Source organism: Ascidiella aspersa, chromosome 3, assembly GCF_963924565.1.
Source record: "Ascidiella aspersa chromosome 3, kaAscAspe10.2, whole genome shotgun sequence".
NCBI lineage: Eukaryota > Metazoa > Chordata > Ascidiacea > Phlebobranchia > Ascidiidae > Ascidiella > Ascidiella aspersa.
The window spans coordinates 6,164,788-6,182,517 of record NC_139449.1 but is presented as its reverse complement, the minus strand read 5'-3'; the positions used below and the strand labels follow the sequence as shown (position 1 = coordinate 6,182,517).

The 17,730-nt window shown below is 36.0% G+C and overlaps 33 non-coding genes across 33 annotated transcripts; all 33 read right to left on the bottom strand.

Annotated features, from left to right (window-relative positions):
• Window positions 1-269: 269 nt before the first annotated feature.
• Window positions 270-341, bottom strand: Trnaq-cug (transfer RNA glutamine (anticodon CUG)). The gene has a single exon. It is a non-coding gene; the product is annotated as a tRNA-Gln (tRNA).
• Window positions 342-480: 139 nt separating this feature from the next.
• Window positions 481-552, bottom strand: Trnaq-uug (transfer RNA glutamine (anticodon UUG)). The gene has a single exon. It is a non-coding gene; the product is annotated as a tRNA-Gln (tRNA).
• Window positions 553-2,248: 1,696 nt separating this feature from the next.
• Window positions 2,249-2,320, bottom strand: Trnah-gug (transfer RNA histidin (anticodon GUG)). The gene has a single exon. It is a non-coding gene; the product is annotated as a tRNA-His (tRNA).
• A 308-nt stretch (window positions 2,321-2,628) lies between these two features.
• Window positions 2,629-2,700, bottom strand: Trnaq-cug (transfer RNA glutamine (anticodon CUG)). Its single transcript has one exon. It is a non-coding gene; the product is annotated as a tRNA-Gln (tRNA).
• A 1,501-nt stretch (window positions 2,701-4,201) lies between these two features.
• On the bottom strand, window positions 4,202-4,273 carry Trnaq-cug (transfer RNA glutamine (anticodon CUG)). Its single transcript has one exon. It is a non-coding gene; the product is annotated as a tRNA-Gln (tRNA).
• Window positions 4,274-4,611: 338 nt separating this feature from the next.
• On the bottom strand, window positions 4,612-4,683 carry Trnah-gug (transfer RNA histidin (anticodon GUG)). Its single transcript has one exon. It is a non-coding gene; the product is annotated as a tRNA-His (tRNA).
• Window positions 4,684-4,688: 5 nt separating this feature from the next.
• Window positions 4,689-4,760, bottom strand: Trnam-cau (transfer RNA methionine (anticodon CAU)). The gene has a single exon. It is a non-coding gene; the product is annotated as a tRNA-Met (tRNA).
• A 235-nt stretch (window positions 4,761-4,995) lies between these two features.
• Trnaq-uug (transfer RNA glutamine (anticodon UUG)) lies at window positions 4,996-5,067 on the bottom strand. Its single transcript has one exon. It is a non-coding gene; the product is annotated as a tRNA-Gln (tRNA).
• A 123-nt stretch (window positions 5,068-5,190) lies between these two features.
• On the bottom strand, window positions 5,191-5,262 carry Trnah-gug (transfer RNA histidin (anticodon GUG)). Its single transcript has one exon. It is a non-coding gene; the product is annotated as a tRNA-His (tRNA).
• Window positions 5,263-5,786: 524 nt separating this feature from the next.
• Window positions 5,787-5,858, bottom strand: Trnaq-uug (transfer RNA glutamine (anticodon UUG)). Its single transcript has one exon. It is a non-coding gene; the product is annotated as a tRNA-Gln (tRNA).
• A 510-nt stretch (window positions 5,859-6,368) lies between these two features.
• On the bottom strand, window positions 6,369-6,440 carry Trnaq-cug (transfer RNA glutamine (anticodon CUG)). The gene has a single exon. It is a non-coding gene; the product is annotated as a tRNA-Gln (tRNA).
• A 707-nt stretch (window positions 6,441-7,147) lies between these two features.
• Window positions 7,148-7,219, bottom strand: Trnaq-cug (transfer RNA glutamine (anticodon CUG)). Its single transcript has one exon. It is a non-coding gene; the product is annotated as a tRNA-Gln (tRNA).
• A 338-nt stretch (window positions 7,220-7,557) lies between these two features.
• On the bottom strand, window positions 7,558-7,629 carry Trnah-gug (transfer RNA histidin (anticodon GUG)). Its single transcript has one exon. It is a non-coding gene; the product is annotated as a tRNA-His (tRNA).
• Window positions 7,630-7,634: 5 nt separating this feature from the next.
• On the bottom strand, window positions 7,635-7,706 carry Trnam-cau (transfer RNA methionine (anticodon CAU)). Its single transcript has one exon. It is a non-coding gene; the product is annotated as a tRNA-Met (tRNA).
• Window positions 7,707-7,941: 235 nt separating this feature from the next.
• On the bottom strand, window positions 7,942-8,013 carry Trnaq-uug (transfer RNA glutamine (anticodon UUG)). Its single transcript has one exon. It is a non-coding gene; the product is annotated as a tRNA-Gln (tRNA).
• A 496-nt stretch (window positions 8,014-8,509) lies between these two features.
• Trnaq-cug (transfer RNA glutamine (anticodon CUG)) lies at window positions 8,510-8,581 on the bottom strand. The gene has a single exon. It is a non-coding gene; the product is annotated as a tRNA-Gln (tRNA).
• Window positions 8,582-8,720: 139 nt separating this feature from the next.
• Window positions 8,721-8,792, bottom strand: Trnaq-uug (transfer RNA glutamine (anticodon UUG)). The gene has a single exon. It is a non-coding gene; the product is annotated as a tRNA-Gln (tRNA).
• Window positions 8,793-8,918: 126 nt separating this feature from the next.
• Trnah-gug (transfer RNA histidin (anticodon GUG)) lies at window positions 8,919-8,990 on the bottom strand. The gene has a single exon. It is a non-coding gene; the product is annotated as a tRNA-His (tRNA).
• A 1,657-nt stretch (window positions 8,991-10,647) lies between these two features.
• On the bottom strand, window positions 10,648-10,719 carry Trnaq-cug (transfer RNA glutamine (anticodon CUG)). Its single transcript has one exon. It is a non-coding gene; the product is annotated as a tRNA-Gln (tRNA).
• Window positions 10,720-10,858: 139 nt separating this feature from the next.
• Window positions 10,859-10,930, bottom strand: Trnaq-uug (transfer RNA glutamine (anticodon UUG)). Its single transcript has one exon. It is a non-coding gene; the product is annotated as a tRNA-Gln (tRNA).
• A 126-nt stretch (window positions 10,931-11,056) lies between these two features.
• Window positions 11,057-11,128, bottom strand: Trnah-gug (transfer RNA histidin (anticodon GUG)). The gene has a single exon. It is a non-coding gene; the product is annotated as a tRNA-His (tRNA).
• A 713-nt stretch (window positions 11,129-11,841) lies between these two features.
• Trnah-gug (transfer RNA histidin (anticodon GUG)) lies at window positions 11,842-11,913 on the bottom strand. Its single transcript has one exon. It is a non-coding gene; the product is annotated as a tRNA-His (tRNA).
• A 524-nt stretch (window positions 11,914-12,437) lies between these two features.
• Trnaq-uug (transfer RNA glutamine (anticodon UUG)) lies at window positions 12,438-12,509 on the bottom strand. The gene has a single exon. It is a non-coding gene; the product is annotated as a tRNA-Gln (tRNA).
• Window positions 12,510-13,019: 510 nt separating this feature from the next.
• Window positions 13,020-13,091, bottom strand: Trnaq-cug (transfer RNA glutamine (anticodon CUG)). The gene has a single exon. It is a non-coding gene; the product is annotated as a tRNA-Gln (tRNA).
• Window positions 13,092-13,798: 707 nt separating this feature from the next.
• Trnaq-cug (transfer RNA glutamine (anticodon CUG)) lies at window positions 13,799-13,870 on the bottom strand. The gene has a single exon. It is a non-coding gene; the product is annotated as a tRNA-Gln (tRNA).
• A 139-nt stretch (window positions 13,871-14,009) lies between these two features.
• Window positions 14,010-14,081, bottom strand: Trnaq-uug (transfer RNA glutamine (anticodon UUG)). Its single transcript has one exon. It is a non-coding gene; the product is annotated as a tRNA-Gln (tRNA).
• A 1,499-nt stretch (window positions 14,082-15,580) lies between these two features.
• On the bottom strand, window positions 15,581-15,652 carry Trnaq-uug (transfer RNA glutamine (anticodon UUG)). Its single transcript has one exon. It is a non-coding gene; the product is annotated as a tRNA-Gln (tRNA).
• A 203-nt stretch (window positions 15,653-15,855) lies between these two features.
• Window positions 15,856-15,927, bottom strand: Trnam-cau (transfer RNA methionine (anticodon CAU)). Its single transcript has one exon. It is a non-coding gene; the product is annotated as a tRNA-Met (tRNA).
• A 235-nt stretch (window positions 15,928-16,162) lies between these two features.
• On the bottom strand, window positions 16,163-16,234 carry Trnaq-uug (transfer RNA glutamine (anticodon UUG)). The gene has a single exon. It is a non-coding gene; the product is annotated as a tRNA-Gln (tRNA).
• Window positions 16,235-16,423: 189 nt separating this feature from the next.
• On the bottom strand, window positions 16,424-16,495 carry Trnam-cau (transfer RNA methionine (anticodon CAU)). Its single transcript has one exon. It is a non-coding gene; the product is annotated as a tRNA-Met (tRNA).
• A 235-nt stretch (window positions 16,496-16,730) lies between these two features.
• On the bottom strand, window positions 16,731-16,802 carry Trnaq-cug (transfer RNA glutamine (anticodon CUG)). The gene has a single exon. It is a non-coding gene; the product is annotated as a tRNA-Gln (tRNA).
• Window positions 16,803-16,941: 139 nt separating this feature from the next.
• On the bottom strand, window positions 16,942-17,013 carry Trnaq-uug (transfer RNA glutamine (anticodon UUG)). The gene has a single exon. It is a non-coding gene; the product is annotated as a tRNA-Gln (tRNA).
• A 126-nt stretch (window positions 17,014-17,139) lies between these two features.
• On the bottom strand, window positions 17,140-17,211 carry Trnah-gug (transfer RNA histidin (anticodon GUG)). The gene has a single exon. It is a non-coding gene; the product is annotated as a tRNA-His (tRNA).
• Between the last annotated feature and the right edge of the window lie 519 nt (window positions 17,212-17,730).

Genomic DNA, 17,730 nt, shown 5'->3' with positions numbered 1-17,730 from the left:
TGGGCCCAGTACGCTTCCGCTGCGCCACTCTGCTGCGATAAAACCATTTTATTCTTACAATTTTGTTCAGAGTTTTGGCATTACCGCTTACCATTGCTAAATATCGAAAGAATTTTAATAGATATTTAACGTAAATTAACCAAAGACCAACCAATGGGATTTCAAACTAAAAATTTTGAGATTGCTTATCAATTGTAAATTCTCACTAAATAAATTTCTGAAGTTAATTTCTTGTTCACAACAGAAATATTTTAAAAGTAAAGGATTTAAGGTTCCACCGAGATTTGAACTCGGATCGCTGGATTCAGAGTCCAAAGTGCTAACCGTTACACCATGGAACCTCCTGCCAAGACCTTATCTAAAATCGAACAACTTCTTTCAGCACATCATCTATTTTTAGATTGCAAACATGATTTTTTTAAAAGATTAATTTCCAAGTATCAATCTGTCTTACAGCGCTTATTGAAATAAAATATTTTCAGGTTCCACCGAGATTTGAACTCGGATCGCTGGATTCAAAGTCCAAAGTGCTAACCATTACACCATGGAACCGCGTGGTTAATAACTGAATATCTTCTTTCAATAATTACCATTAGGCATTTCAAGATGAATCGAACATTTGTTTGACAAATAACATAAAAACACATGACTGGTTAAAGCAAACTGAAAACATATTGCTGTGACCAGGGGTTGTCACGGCCACAACGTGAAGTACTAACCACTATACGATCACAGCCTTAGTAGCAGAAGATGGTTTCGATCCATCGACCTCTGGGTTATGGGCCAAGCACGCTTCCGCTGCGCCACACTGCTGTGATTAAAACATTTTATTCTTACAATTTTGTTCAGAGTTTTGGCATTACCGTTTACCATTGCTAATTATCGAAAGAATTTTAATAGATATTTAACGTAAATCAACCAAAGACCAACCAATGGGATTTCAAACTAAAAATTTTGAGATTGCTTATCATTTGTACATTCTCACTAAAAAAATTTCTGAAGTTAATTTCTTGTTCACAACAGAAATGTTTTAGAAGTAATGGATTTAAGGTTCCACCGAGATTTGAACTCGGATCGCTGGATTCAGAGTCCAAAGTGCCAACTGTTACACCATGGAACCTCCTGCCATGACGTTATCCCAAATCTAACAATTTCTTTCAGCACACCATCGATTTTTAGATTGCAAACATGATTTTTTTCAAAAGATTAATTTCCAAGTATCAATCTGTCATACAACGCTTATTGAAATAAAATATTTTCAGGTTCCACCGAGATTTGAACTCGGATCGCAGGATTCAAAGTCCAAAGTGCTTACTATTACACCATGGAACCGCGTGGTTACTCGCTGAATAATATCTTTTTTAAATAATTACCATTAGGTATTTAAAGTTGAATCGAACATTTGTTTGACAAATAACATAAAAACACGTGACTGGTTAAAGCAAAATGATCAATTATTTCTGTGACCAGGATTCGAACCTGGGTTGTCACGGCCACAACGTGAAGTACTAACCACTATACGATCACAGCCTAAGTAGCAGAAGATGGTTTCGATCCATCGACCTCTGGGTGATGGGCCCAGCAAGCGTCCGCTGCGCCACTCTGCTGCGATTAAAACATTTTATTCTTACAATTTTGTTCAGAGTTTTGGCATTACCGTTTACCATTGCTAAATATCGAAAGAATTTTAATAGATATTTAACGTAAATTAACCAAAGACCAACCAATGGGATTTCAAACTAAAAATTTTGAGATTGCTTATCAATTGTAAATTCTCACTAAATAAATTTCTGAAGTTAATTTCTTGTTCACAACAGAAATATTTTAAAAGTAAAGGATTTAATGTTCCAACGAGATTTGAAATCGGATCGCTGGATTCAGAGTCTAAAGTGCTAACCGTTACACCATGGAACCTCCTGCCAAGACGTTATCTAAAATCTAACAATTTCTTTCAGCATATCATCTATTTTTAGATTGCAAACATGATTTTTTCGAAAGATTAATTTCCAAGTATCAATCTGTCTTACAGCGCTTATTGAAATAAAATATTTTCAGGTTCCACAGAGATTTGAACCCGGATCGCTGGATTCAAAGTCCAAAGTGCTAACCATTACACCATGGAACCGCGTGGTTAATAACTGAATATCCTCTTTCAATAATTACTATTAGGTATTTAAAGTTGAATCGAACATTTGTTTGACAAATAACACAAAAACACGTGACTGGTTAAAGCAAAATGATAAATTATTGCTGTGACCAGGATTCGAACCTGGGTTGTCACGGCCACAACGTGAAGTACTAACCATTATACGATCACAGCCTAAGTAGCAGAGGATGGTTTCGATGACCTCTGGGTTATGGGCCCAGTACGCTTCCGCTGCGCCACTCTGCTGCGATAAAAACATTTTATTCTTACAATTTTGTTCAGAGTTTTGGCATTACCGCTTACCATTGCTAAATATCGAAAGAATTTTAATAGATATTTAACGTAAATTAACCAAAGACCAACCAATGGGATTTCAAACTAAAAATTTTGAGATTGCTTATCAATTGTAAATTCTCACTGAATAAATTTCTGAAGTTAATTTCTTGTTTCACAACAGAAATGTTTTAAAAGTAAAGGATTTAAGGTTCCACCGAGATTTGAACTCGGATCGCTGGATTCAGAGTCCAAAGTGCTAACCGTTACACCATGGAACCTCCTGCCAAGACCTTATCTAAAATCGAACAACTTCTTTCAGCACATCATCTATTTTTAGATTGCAAACATGATTTTTTTAAAAGATTAATTTCCAATTATCAATCTGTCATACAACGCTTATTGAAATAAAATATTTTCAGGTTCCACCGAGATTTGAACTCGGATCGCTGGATTCAAAGTCCAAAGTGCTAACCATTAAGCCATGGAACCGCGTGGTTACTAACTGAATATCTTCTTTCAATAATTACCATTAGGCATTTCAAGATGAATCGAACATTTGTTTGACAAATAACATAAAAACACATGACTGGTTAAAGCAAAATGAAAACATATTGCTGTGACCAGGGGTTGTCACGGCCACAACGTGAAGTACTAACCACTATACGATCACAGCCTTAGTAGCAGAAGATGGTTTCGATCCATCGACCTCTGGGTTATGGGCCAAGCACGCTTCCGCTGCGCCACACTGCTGTGATTAAAGCATTTTATTCTTACAATTTTGTTCAGAGTTTTGGCATTACCGTTTACCATTGCTAATTATCGAAAGAATTTTAATAGATATTTAACGTAAATCAACCAAAGACCAACCAATGGGATTTCAAACTAAAAATTTTGAGATTGCTTATCATTTGTACATTCTCACTAAAAAAATTTCTGAAGTTAATTTCTTGTTCACAACAGAAATGTTTTAGAAGTAATGGATTTAAGGTTCCACCGAGATTTGAACTCGGATCGCTGGATTCAGAGTCCAAAGTGCCAACTGTTACACCGTGGAACCTCCTGCCATGACGTTATCCCAAATCTAACAATTTCTTTCAGCACACCATCGATTTTTAGATTGCAAACATGATTTTTTTCAAAAGATTAATTTCCAAGTATCAATCTGTCATACAACGCTTATTGAAATAAAATATTTTCAGGTTCCACCGAGATTTGAACTCGGATCGCAGGATTCAAAGTCCAAAGTGCTTACTATTACACCATGGAACCGCGTGGTTACTCGCTGAATAATATCTTTTTTAAATAATTACCATTAGGTATTTAAAGTTGAATCGAACATTTGTTTGACAAATAACATAAAAACACGTGACTGGTTAAAGCAAAATGATAAATTATTTCTGTGACCAGGATTCGAACCTGGGTTGTCACGGCCACAACGTGAAGTACTAACCACTATACGATCACAGCCTAAGTAGCAGAAGATGGTTTCGATCCATCGACCTCTGGGTGATGGGCCCAGCACGCGTCCGCTGCGCCACTCTGCTGCGATTAAAACATTTTATTCTTACAATTTTGTTCAGAGTTTTGGCATTACCGTTTACCATTGTTAAATATCGAAATAATTTTAATAGATATTTAACGTAAATTAACCAAAGACCAACCAATGGGATTTCAAACTAACAATTTTGAGATTGCTAATCATGTGTAAATTTTTACTAAATAAATTTCTGAATTTAATTTCTTGTTCACAACAGAAATGTTTTAAAAGTAAAGGATTTAAAGTTCCACCGAGATTTGAACTCGGATCGCTGGATTCAGAGTCCAAAGTGCTAACCGTTACACCATGGAACCTCCTGCCAACACGTTATCCCAAATCTGACAATTTCTTTCAGCACACCATCTATTTTTAGATTGCAAACATGATTTTTTTCAAAAGATTATTTTCCAAGTATCAATCTGTCATACAACGCTTATTGAAATAAAACATTTTCAGGTTCCACCGAGATTTGAACTCGGATCGCTGGATTCAAGTTCCAAAGTGCTAACCATTACACCATGGAACCGCGTGGTTACTAACTGAATATCTTCTTTCAATAATTACCATTAGGTATTGGAAGGTGAATCGAAGAACATTTGTTTGACAAATAACATAAAAACACATGACTGGTTAAAGCCAAATTAAAACGTATTGCAGTGACCAGGATTCGAACCTGGGTTGTCACGGCCACAACGTGAAGTGCTAACCACTACACGATCACAGCCTTAATAGCAGAGGATGGTTTCGATCCATCGACCTCTGGGTTATGGGCCCAGCACGCTTCCGCTGCGCCACTCTGCTGCGATTAAAACATTCTATTCTTACAATTTTGTTCAGAGTTTTGGCATTACCGTTTACCATTGCCAATTATCGAAAATATTTTAATAGATATTTAACGTAAATTAACCAAAGACCAACCAATGGGATTTCAAACTAAAAATTTTGAGATTGCTTATCATTTGTACATTCTCACTAAATAAATTTCTGAAGTTAATTTCTTGTTCACAACAGAAATGTTATAAAAGTAATGGATTTAAGGTTCCACCGAGATTTGAACTCGGATCGCTGGATTCAAAGTCAAAAGTGCTAACCATTACACCATGGAACCGCGTGGTTACTAACTGAATATCTTCTTTCAATAATTACCATTAGGCATTTCAAGATCAATCGAACATTTGTTTGACAAATAACATAAAAACACATGACTGGTTAAAGCAAAATGATAAATTATTGCTGTGACCAGGATTCGAACCTGGGTTGTCACGGCCACAACGTGAAGTACTAACCACTATACGATCACAGCCTAAGTAGCAGAGGATGGTTTCGATCCATCGACCTCTATGTTATGGGCCCAGCACGCTTGCGCTGCGCTACTCTGCTGCGATTAAAAAATTTTATTCTTACAATTTTGTTCAGAGTTTTGGCATTACCGTTTACCATCGGTAAATATCGAAAGAATTTTAATAGATATTTAACGTAAATTAACCAAAGACCAACCAATGGGATTTCAAACTAAAAATTTTGAGATTGCTTATCATTTGTACATTCTCACTAAATAAATTTCTGAAGTTAATTTCTTGTTCACAACAGAAATGTTTTAAAAGTAATGGGTTTAACGTTCCACCGAGATTTGAACTCGGATCGCTGGATTCAGAGTCCAAAGTGCCAACCGTTACACTATGGAACCTCCTGCCATGACGTTATCCCAAATCTAACAATTTCTTTCAGCATACCATCGATTTTTAGATTGCAAACATTATTTTTTTCAAAAGATTAATTTCCAAGTATCAATCTGTCATACAACGCTTATTGAAATAAAATATTTTCAGGTTCCACCGAGATTTGAACTCGGATCGCTGGATTCAAAGTCCAAAGTGCTAACCATTACACCATGGAACCGGGTGGTTACTCGCTGAATAATATCTTTTTTCAATAATTACCATTAGGTATTTAAAGTTGAATCGAACATTTGTTTGACAAATAACATAAAAACACGTGACTGGTTAAAGCAAAATGATAAATTATTGCTGTGACTAGGATTCGAACCTGGGTTGTCACGGCCACAACGTGAAGTACTAACCACTATACGATCACAGCCTAAGTAGCAGAAGATGGTTTCGATCCAGCGACCTCTGGGTGATGGGCCAAGCACGCGTCCGCTGCGCCACTCTGCTGCGATTAAAACATTTTATTCTTACAATTTTCTTCAGAGTTTTGGCATTACCGTTTACCACTGTTAAATATCGAAATAATTTTAATAGATATTTAACGTAAATTAACCAAAGACCAACCAATGGGATTTCAAACAAAAAATTTTGAGATTGCTTATCAATTGTGCATTCTCACTTATTAAATTTCTGAAGTTAATTTCTTGTTCACAACAGAAATGTTTTAAAAGTAAAGGATTTAAGGTTCCACCGAGATTTGAACTCGGATCGCTGAATTCAGAGTCCAAAGTGCTAACCGTTACACCATGGAACCTCCTGCAAAGACCTTATCTAAAATCGAACAACTTCTTTCAGCACATCATCTATTTTTAGATTGCAAACATGATTTTTTTAAAAGATTAATTTCCAAGTATCAATCTGTCATACAACGCTTATTGAAATAAAATATTTTCAGATTCCACCGAGATTTGAACTGGGATCGCTGGATTCAAAGTACAAAGTGCTAACCATTACACCATGGAACCGCGTGGTTACTAACTGAATATCTTCTTTCAATAATTACCATTAGGCATTTCAAGATGAATCGAACATTTGTTTGACAAATAACATAAAAACACATGACTGGTTAAAGCAAAATGAAAACATATTGCTGTGACCAGGGGTTGTCACGGCCACAACGTGAAGTACTAACCACTATACGATCACAGCCTTAGTAGCAGAGGATGGTTTCGATCCATCGACCTCTGGGTTATGGGCCCAGCACGCTTCCGCTGCGTCACTCTGCTGTGATTAAAACATTTTATTCTTACAATTTTGTTCAGAGTTTTGGCATTACCGTTTACCATTGCCAATTATCGAAAGAATTTTAATAGATATTTAACGTAAATTAACCAAAGACCAACCAATGGGATTTCAAACTAAAAATTTTGAGATTGCTTATCAATTGTGCATTCTAACTATTTAAATTTCTGAAGTTAATTTCTTGTTCACAACAGAAATGTTTTAAAAGTAAAGGATTTAAAGTTCCACCGAGATTTGAACTCGGATCGCTGGATTCAGAGTCCAAAGTGCTAACCGTTACACCATGGAACCTCCTGCCAACACGTTATCCCAAATCTGACAATTTCTTTCAGCACACCATCTATTTTTAGATTGCAAACATGATTTTTTTCAAAAGATTATTTTCCAAGTATCAATCTGTCATACAACGCTTATTGAAATAAAACATTTTCAGGTTCCACCGAGATTTGAACTCGGATCGCTGGATTCAAGTTCCAAAGTGCTAACCATTACACCATGGAACCGCGTGGTTACTAACTGAATATCTTCTTTCAATAATTACCATTAGGTATTGGAAGGTGAATCGAAGAACATTTGTTTGACAAATAACATAAAAACACATGACTGGTTAAAGCCAAATTAAAACGTATTGCAGTGACCAGGATTCGAACCTGGGTTGTCACGGCCACAACGTGAAGTGCTAACCACTACACGATCACAGCCTTAATAGCAGAGGATGGTTTCGATCCATCGACCTCTGGGTTATGGGCCCAGCACGCTTCCGCTGCGCCACTCTGCTGCGATTAAAACATTCTATTCTTACAATTTTGTTCAGAGTTTTGGCATTACCGTCTACCATTGCCAATTATCGAAAATATTTTAATAGATATTTAACGTAAATTAACCAAAGACCAACCAATGGGATTTCAAACTAAAAATTTTGAGATTGCTTATCATTTGTACATTCTCACTAAATAAATTTCTGAAGTTAATTTCTTGTTCACAACAGAAATGTTATAAAAGTAATGGATTTAAGGTTCCACCGAGATTTGAACTCGGATCGCTGGATTCAAAGTCAAAAGTGCTAACCATTACACCATGGAACCGCGTGGTTACTAACTGAATATCTTCTTTCAATAATTACCATTAGGCATTTCAAGATCAATCGAACATTTGTTTGACAAATAACATAAAAACACATGACTGGTTAAAGCAAAATGAAAACATATTGCTGTGACCAGGGGTTGTCACGGCCACAACGTGAAGTACTAACCACTATACGATCACAGCCTTAGTAGCAGAGGATGGTTTCGATCCATCGACCTTTGGGTTATGGGCCCAGCACGTTTCCGCTGCGCCACTCTGCTGCGATTAAAACATTTTATTCTTACAATTTTGTTCAGAGTTTTGGCATTACCGTTTACCATTTTAAAATATCGAAAGAATTTTAATAGATATTTAACGTAAATTAACCAAAGACCAACCAATGGGATTTCATACTAAAAATTTTGAGATTGCTTATCAATTGTGCATTCTCACTTATTAAATTTCTGAAGTTAATTTCTTGTTCACAACAGAAATGTTTTAAAAGTAAAGGATTTAAGGTTCCACCGAGATTTGAACTCGGATCGCTGGATTCAGAGTCCAAAGTGCTAACCGTTACACCATGGAACCTTCTGCCAAGACGTTATCTAAAATCGAACAATTTCTTTCAGCACATCATCTATTTTTAGATTGCAAACATGATTTTTTTAAAAGATTGATTTCCAAGTATCAATCTGTCATACAACGCTTGTTGAAATAAAATAATTTCAGGTTCCACCGAGATTTGAACTCGGATCGCTGGATTCAAAGTCCAAAGTGCTAACCATTACACCATGGAACCGCGTGGTTACTCGCTGAATAATATCTTTTTTCAATAATTACCATTATGTATTTAAAGTTGAATCGAACATTTGTTTGACAAATAACATAAAAACACATGACTGGTTAAAGCAAAATGATAAATTAATGCTGTGACCAGGATTCGAACCTGGGTTGTCACGGCCACAACGTGAAGTACTAACCACTATACGATCACAGCCTAAGTAGCAAAGGATAGTTTCGATCCATCGACCTCTGGGTTATGGACCCAGCACGCTTCCGCTGCGCCACTCTGCTGCGATTAAAACATTTCATTCTTACAATTTTGTTCAGAGTTTTGGCATTACCGTTTACCATTGCTAAATATCGAAATAATTTTAATAGATATTTAACGTAAATTAACCAAAGACCAACCAATGGGATTTCAAACTAAAAATTTTGAGATTGCTTATCAATTGTAAATTCTCACTGAATAAATTTCTGAAGTTAATTTCTTGTTCACAACAGAAATGTTTTAAAAGTAAAGGATTTAAGGTTGCACCGAAATTTGAACTCGGATCGCTGGATTCAGAGTCCAAAGTGCTAACCGTTACACCATGGAACCTCCTGCCAAGACCTTATCTAAAATCGAACAACTTCTTTCAGCTCATCATCTATTTTTAGATTGCAAACATGTTTTTTTGAAAGATTAATTTCCAAGTATCAATCTGTCATACAACGCTTATTGAAATAAAATATTTTCAGGTTCCACCGAGATTTGAACTTGGATCGCTGGATTCAAAGTCCGAAGTGCTAACCATTACACCATGGAACCGCGTGGTTACTAACTGAATATCTTCTTTCAATAATTACCATTAGGCATTTCAAGATGAATCGAACATTTTTTGACAAATAACATAAAAACACATGACTGGTTAAAGCAAAATGAAAACATATTGCTGTGACCAGGGGTTGTCACGGCCACAAAGTGAAGTACTAACCACTATACGATCACAGCCTTAGTAGCAGAAGATGGTTTCGATCCATCGACCTCTGGGTTATGGGCCCAGCACGCTTCCGCTGCGCCACTCTGCTGCGATTAAAACATTCCATTCTTACAATTTTGTTCAGAGTTTTGGCATTACCGTTTACCATTGCCAATTATCGAAAGAATTTTAATAGATATTTAACGTAAATTAACCAAAGACCAACCAATGGGATTTCAAACTAAAAATTTTGAGATTGCTTATCATTTGTATATTCTCACTAAATAAATTTCTGAAGTTAATTTCTTGTTCACAACAGAAATGTTTTAAAAGTAATGGATTTAAGGTTACACCGAGATTTGAACTCGGATCGCTGGATTCAAAGTCAAAAGTGCTAACCATTACACCATGGAACCGCGTGGTTACTAACTGAATATCTTCTTTCAATAATTACCATTAGGCATTTCAAGATCAATCGAACATTTGTTTGACAAATAACATAAAAACACATGACTGGTTAAAGCAAAATGAAAACATATTGCTGTGACCAGGGGTTGTCACGGCCACAACGTGAAGTACTAACCACTATACGATCACAGCCTTAGTAGCAGAGGATGGTTTCGATCCATCGACCTCTGGGTTATAGGCCCAGCACGTTTCCGCTGCGCCACTCTGGTGCGATTAAAACATTTTATTCTTACAATTTTGTTTAGAGTTTTGGCATTACCGTTTACCATTTTAAAATATCGAAAGAATTTTAATAGATATTTAACGTAAATTAACCAAAGACCAACCAATGGGATTTCATACTAAAAATTTTGAGATTGCTTATCAATTGTGCATTCTCACTTATTAAATTTCTGAAGTTAATTTCTTGTTCACAACAGAAATGTTTTAAAAGTAAGGGATTTAAGGTTCCACCGAGATTTGAACTCGGATCGCTGGATTCAGAGTCCAAAGTGCTAACCGTTACACCATGGAACCTTCTGCCAAGACGTTATCTAAAATCGAACAATTTCTTTGAGCACATCATCTATTTTTAGATTGCAAACATGATTTTTTTAAAAGATTGATTTCCAAGTATCAATCTGTCATACAACGCTTGTTGAAATAAAATAATTTCAGGTTCCACCGAGATTTGAACTCGGATCGCTGGATTCAAAGTCCAAAGTGCTAACCATTACACCATGGAACCGCGTGGTTACTAGCTGAATAATATCTTTTTTCAATAATTACCATTATGTATTTAAAGTTGAATCGAACATTTGTTTGACAAATAACATAAAAACACATGACTGGTTAAAGCAAAATGATAAATTAATGCTGTGACCAGGATTCGAACCTGGGTTGTCACGGCCACAACGTGAAGTACTAACCACTATACGATCACAGCCTAAGTAGCAAAGGATAGTTTCGATCCATCGACCTCTGGGTTATGGACCCAGCACGCTTCCGCTGCGCCACTCTGCTGCGATTAAAACATTTCATTCTTACAATTTTGTTCAGAGTTTTGGCATTACCGTTTACCATTGCTAAATATCGAAATAATTTTAATAGATATTTAACGTAAATTAACCAAAGACCAACCAATGGGATTTCAAACTAAAAATTTTGAGATTGCTTATCAATTGTAAATTCTCACTGAATAAATTTCTGAAGTTAATTTCAGGTTCACAACAGAAATGTTTTAAAAGTAAAGGATTTAAGGTTGCACCGAAATTTGAACTCGGATCGCTGGATTCAGAGTCCAAAGTGCTAACCGTTACACCATGGAACCTCCTGCCAAGACCTTATCTAAAATCGAACAACTTCTTTCAGCTCATCATCTATTTTTAGATTGCAAACATGTTTTTTTGAAAGATTAATATCCAAGTATCAATCTGTCATACAACGCTTATTGAAATAAAATATTTTCAGGTTCCACCGAGATTTGAACTTGGATTGCTGGATTCAAAGTCCTAAGTGCTAACCATTACACCATGGAACCGCGTGGTTACTAACTGAATATCTTCTTTCAATAATTTCCATTAGGCATTTCAAGATTAATCGAACATTTGACAAATAACATAAAAACACATGACTGGTTAAAGCAAAATGAAAACATATTGCTGTGACCAGGATTCGAACCTGGGTTGTCACGGCCACAACGTGAAGTACTAACCACTATACGATCACAGCCTAAGTAGCAGAAGATGGTTTCGATCCATTGACCTCTGGGTTATGGGCCCAGCACGCTTCCGCTGCGCCACTCTGCTGTGATTAAAACATTTTATTCTTACAATTTTGTTTAGAGTTTTGGCATTACCGTTTACCATTGCTAATTATCGAAAGAATTTTAATAGATATTTAACGTAAATTAACCAAAGACCAACCAATGGGATTTCAAACTAAAAATTTTGAGATTGCTTATCATTTGTACATTCTCACTAAATAAATTTCTGAAGTTAATTTCTTGTTCACAACAGAAATGTTTTAAAAGTAATGGGTTTAACGTTCCACCGAGATTTGAACTCGGATCGCTGGATTCAGAGTCCAAAGTGCCAACCGTTACACTATGGAACCTCCTGCCATGACGTTATCCCAAATCTAACAATTTCTTTCAGCATACCATCGATTTTTAGATTGCAAACATTATTTTTTTCAAAAGATTAATTTCCAAGTATCAATCTGTCATACAACGCTTATTGAAATAAAATATTTTCAGGTTCCACCGAGATTTGAACTCGGATCGCTGGATTCAAAGTCCAAAGTGCTAACCATTACACCATGGAACCGGGTGGTTACTCGCTGAATAATATCTTTTTTCAATAATTACCATTAGGTATTTAAAGTTGAATCGAACATTTGTTTGACAAATAACATAAAAACACGTGACTGGTTAAAGCAAAATGATAAATTATTGCTGTGACTAGGATTCGAACCTGGGTTGTCACGGCCACAACGTGAAGTACTAACCACTATACGATCACAGCCTAAGTAGCAGAAGATGGTTTCGATCCAGCGACCTCTGGGTGATGGGCCAAGCACGCGTCCGCTGCGCCACTCTGCTGCGATTAAAACATTTTATTCTTACAATTTTCTTCAGAGTTTTGGCATTACCGTTTACCACTGTTAAATATCGAAATAATTTTAATAGATATTTAACGTAAATTAACCAAAGACCAACCAATGGGATTTCAAACAAAAAATTTTGAGATTGCTTATCAATTGTGCATTCTCACTTATTAAATTTCTGAAGTTAATTTCTTGTTCACAACAGAAATGTTTTAAAAGTAAAGGATTTAAGGTTCCACCGAGATTTGAACTCGGATCGCTGAATTCAGAGTCCAAAGTGCTAACCGTTACACCATGGAACCTCCTGCAAAGACCTTATCTAAAATCGAACAACTTCTTTCAGCACATCATCTATTTTTAGATTGCAAACATGATTTTTTTAAAAGATTAATTTCCAAGTATCAATCTGTCATACAACGCTTATTGAAATAAAATATTTTCAGATTCCACCGAGATTTGAACTGGGATCGCTGGATTCAAAGTACAAAGTGCTAACCATTACACCATGGAACCGCGTGGTTACTAACTGAATATCTTCTTTCAATAATTACCATTAGGCATTTCAAGATGAATCGAACATTTGTTTGACAAATAACATAAAAACACATGACTGGTTAAAGCAAAATGAAAACATATTGCTGTGACCAGGGGTTGTCACGGCCACAACGTGAAGTACTAACCACTATACGATCACAGCCTTAGTAGCAGAGGATGGTTTCGATCCATCGACCTCTGGGTTATGGGCCCAGCACGCTTCCGCTGCGTCACTCTGCTGTGATTAAAACATTTTATTCTTACAATTTTGTTCAGAGTTTTGGCATTACCGTTTACCATTGCCAATTATCGAAAGAATTTTAATAGATATTTAACGTAAATTAACCAAAGACCAACCAATGGGATTTCAAACTAAAAATTTTGAGATTGCTTATCAATTGTGCATTCTAACTATTTAAATTTCTGAAGTTAATTTCTTGTTCACAACAGAAATGTTTTAAAAGTAAAGGATTTAAGGTTCCACCGAGATTTGAATTCGGATCGCTGGATTCAGAGTCCAAAGTGCTAACCGTTACACCATGGAACCTCCTGCCAAGACCTTATCTAAAATCGAACAACTTCTTTCAGCACATCATCTATTTTTAGATTGCAAACATGATTTTTTTAAAAGATTAATTTCCAAGTATCAATCTGTCATACAACGCTTATTGAAATAAAATATTTTCAGGTTCCACCGAGATTTGAACTCGGATCGCTGGATTCAAAGTCCAAAGTGCTAACCATTACACCATGGAACCGCGTGGTTACTAACTGAATATCTTCTTTCAATAATTACCATTAGGCATTTCAAGATGAATCGAACATTTGTTTGACAAATAACATAAAAACACATGACTGGTTAAAGCAAAATGAAAACATATTGCTGTGACCAGGGGTTGTCACGGCCACAACGTGAAGTACTAACCACTATACGATCACAGCCTTAGTAGCAGAAGATGGTTTCGATCCATCGACCTCTGGGTTATGGGCCAAGCACGCTTCCGCTGCGCCACACTGCTGTGATTAAAACATTTTATTCTTACAATTTTGTTCAGAGTTTTGGCATTACCGTTTACCATTGCTAATTATCGAAAGAATTTTAATAGATATTTAACGTAAATCAACCAAAGACCAACCAATGGGATTTCAAACTAAAAATTTTGAGATTGCTTATCATTTGTACATTCTCACTAAAAAAATTTCTGAAGTTAATTTCTTGTTCACAAGAGAAATGTTTTAGAAGTAATGGATTTAAGGTTCCACCGAGATTTGAACTCGGATCGCTGGATTCAGAGTCCAAAGTGCCAACTGTTACACCATGGAACCTCCTGCCATGACGTTATCCCAAATCTAACAATTTCTTTCAGCACACCATCGGTTTTTAGATTGGAAACATGATTTTTTTCAAAAGATTAATTTCCAAGTATCAATCTGTCATACAACGCTTATTGAAATAAAATATTTTCAGGTTCCACCGAGATTTTAACTCGGATCGCAGGATTCAAAGTCCAAAGTGCTTACTATTACACCATGGAACCGCGTGGTTACTAACTGAATATCTTTTTTAAATAATTACCATTAGGTATTTAAAGTTGAATCGAACATTTGTTTGACAAATAACATAAAAACACGTGACTGGTTAAAGCAAAATGATAAATTATTTCTGTGACCAGGATTCGAACCTGGGTTGTCACGGCCACAACGTGAAGTACTAACCACTATACGATCACAGCCTAAGTAGCAGAAGATGGTTTCGATCCATCGACCTCTGGGTGATGGGCCCAGCACGCGTCCGCTGCGCCACTCTGCTGCGATTAAAACATTTTATTCTTACAATTTTGTTCAGAGTTTTGGCATTACCGTTTACCATTGTTAAATATCGAAATAATTTTAATAGATATTTAACGTAAATTAACCAAAGACCAACCAATGGGATTTCAAACTAACAATTTTGAGATTGCTAATCATGTGTAAATTTTTACTAAATAAATTTCTGAATTTAATTTCTTGTTCACAACAGAAATGTTTTAAAAGTAAAGGATTTAAAATTCCACCGAAATTTGAACTCGGATCGCTGGATTCAGAGTCCAAAGTGCTAACCGTTACACCATGGAACCTCCTGCCAACACGTTATCCCAAATCTGACAATTTCTTTCAGCACACCATCTATTTTTAGAATGCAAACATGATTTTTTTCAAAAGATTGTTTTCCAAGTATCAATCTGTCATACAACGCTTATTGAAATAAAACATTTTCAGGTTCCACCGAGATTTGAACTCGGATCGCTGGATTCAAAGTCCAAAGTGCTAACCATTACACCATGGAACCGCGTGGTTACTAACTGAATATCTTCTTTCAATAATTACCATTAGGTATTGGAAGGTGAATCGAAGAACATTTGTTTGACAAATAACATAAAAACACATGACTGGTTAAAGCCAAATTAAAACGAATTGCAGTGACCAGGATTCGAACCTGGGTTGTCACGGCCACAACGTGAAGTACTAACCACTACACGATCACAGCCTTAATAGCAGAGGATGGTTTCGATCCATCGACCTCTGGGTTATGGGCCCAGCACGCTTCCGCTGCGCCACTCTGCTGCGATTAAAACATTCTATTCTTACAATTTTGTTCAGAGTTTTGGCATTACCGTTTACCATTGCCAATTATCGAAAGAATTTTAATAGATATTTAACGTAAATTAACCAAAGACCAACCAATGGGATTTCAAACTAAAAATTTTGAGATTGCTTATCATTTGTACATTCTCACTAAATAAATTTCTGAAGTTAATTTCTTGTTCACAACAGAAATGTTTTAAAAGTAATGGATTTAAGGTTCCACCGAGATTTGAACTCGGATCGCTGGATTCAAAGTCAAAAGTGCTAACCATTACACCATGGAACCGCGTGGTTACTAACGGAATATCTTCTTTCAATAATTACCATTAGGCATTTCAAGATCAATCGAACATTTGTTTGACAAATAACATAAAAACACATGACTGGTTAAAGCAAAATGAAAACATATTGCTGTGACCAGGGGTTGTCACGGCCACAACGTGAAGTACTAACCACTATACGATCACAGCCTTAGTAGCAGAGGATGGTTTCGATCCATCGACCTCTGGGTTATGGGCCCAGCACGCTTCCGCTGCGCCACTCTGCTGCGATTAAAACATTTTATTCTTACAATTTTGTTCAGAGTTTTGGCATTACCGTTTACCATTGTAAAATATCGAAAGAATTTTAATAGATATTTAACGTAAATTAACCAAAGACCAACCAATGGGATTTCATACTAAAAATTTTGAGATTGCTTATCAATTGTGCATTCTCACTAATTAAATTTCTGAAGTTAATTTCTTGTTCACAACAGAAATGTTTTAAAAGTAAAGGATTTAAGGTTCCACCGAGATTTGAACTCGGATCGCTGGATTCAGAGTCCAAAGTGCTAACCGTTACACCATGGAACCTTCTGCCAAGACGTTGTCTAAAATCGAACAATTTCTTTCAGCACATCATCTATTTTTAGATTGCAAACATGATTTTTTTAAAAGATTGATTTCCAAGTATCAATCTGTCATACAACGCTTGTTGAAATAAAATAATTTCAGGTTCCACCGAGATTTGAACTCGGATCGCTGGATTCAAAGTCCAAAGTGCTAACCATTACACCATGGAACCGCGTGGTTACTCGCTGAATAATATCTTTTTTCAATAATTACCATTATGTATTTAAAGTTGAATCGAACATTTGTTTGACAAATAACATAAAAACACATGACTGGTTAAAGCAAAATGATAAATTATTGCTGTGACCAGGATTCGAACCTGGGTTGTCACGGCCACAACGTGAAGTACTAACCACTATACGATCACAGCCTAAGTAGCAAAGGATAGTTTCGATCCATCGACCTCTGGGTTATGGACCCAGCACGCTTCCGCTGCGCCACTCTGCTGCGATTAAAACATTTCATTCTTACAATTTTGTTCAGAGTTTTGGCATTACCGTTTACCATTGCCAAATATCGAAATAATTTTAATAGATATTTAACGTAAATTAACCAAAGACCAACCAATGGGATTTCAAACTAAAAATTTTGAGATTGCTTATCAATTGTAAATTCTCACTGAATAAATTTCTGAAGTTAATTTCTTGTTCACAACAGAAATGTTTTAAAAGTAAAGGATTAAGGTTGCACCGAAATTTGAACTCGGATCGCTGGATTCAGAGTCCAAAGTGCTAACCGTTACACCATGGAACCTCCTGCCAAGACCTTATCTAAAATCGAACAACTTATTTCAGCTCATCATCTATTTTTAGATTGCAAACATGTTTTTTTGAAAGATTAATTTCCAAGTATCAATCTGTCATACAACGCTTATTGAAATAAAATATTT